Source organism: Rhinopithecus bieti, unplaced genomic scaffold (genome assembly GCF_001698545.2).
Source record: "Rhinopithecus bieti isolate Rb0 unplaced genomic scaffold, ASM169854v2 scaffold_50877, whole genome shotgun sequence".
Classification (NCBI taxonomy): domain Eukaryota; kingdom Metazoa; phylum Chordata; class Mammalia; order Primates; family Cercopithecidae; genus Rhinopithecus; species Rhinopithecus bieti.
The window spans coordinates 1,840,652-1,840,994 of record NW_016821745.1 but is presented as its reverse complement, the minus strand read 5'-3'; positions in this window follow the sequence as shown (position 1 = coordinate 1,840,994).

Sequence of the window (343 nt, the reverse complement as noted above, 5' to 3'; positions counted from 1 at the left end):
CCCCAGATTCCCCCAGACCCCAGACCTCGGCTCCCCCCAGCCCCAAGTTCACGGCTCCCTCCAACCCCGGAACCCCAGATCCCCCCAGCCCTGGGTCCACGGTTTCCTCCAGCCCCGGGCCCCAAGTCCACGGCTCCTTCCAGCCTCGGGATCCGGGTTCCCCCCAGCCCTCGGACCTTAGCTCCTCCCAGCCCCCGACCCGTGGCTCTCCCCAACCCCAGGCCCCAAGTTCACGGATCCCTCCAGCCCCGGGACTCCGGCTCCTCCCAGCCCCGGGTCCACGGCTCCCTTCAGCCCGGGCCCCAAGTCCACGGCTCCTTCTAGCCCGGGACCCCAGCTGTCC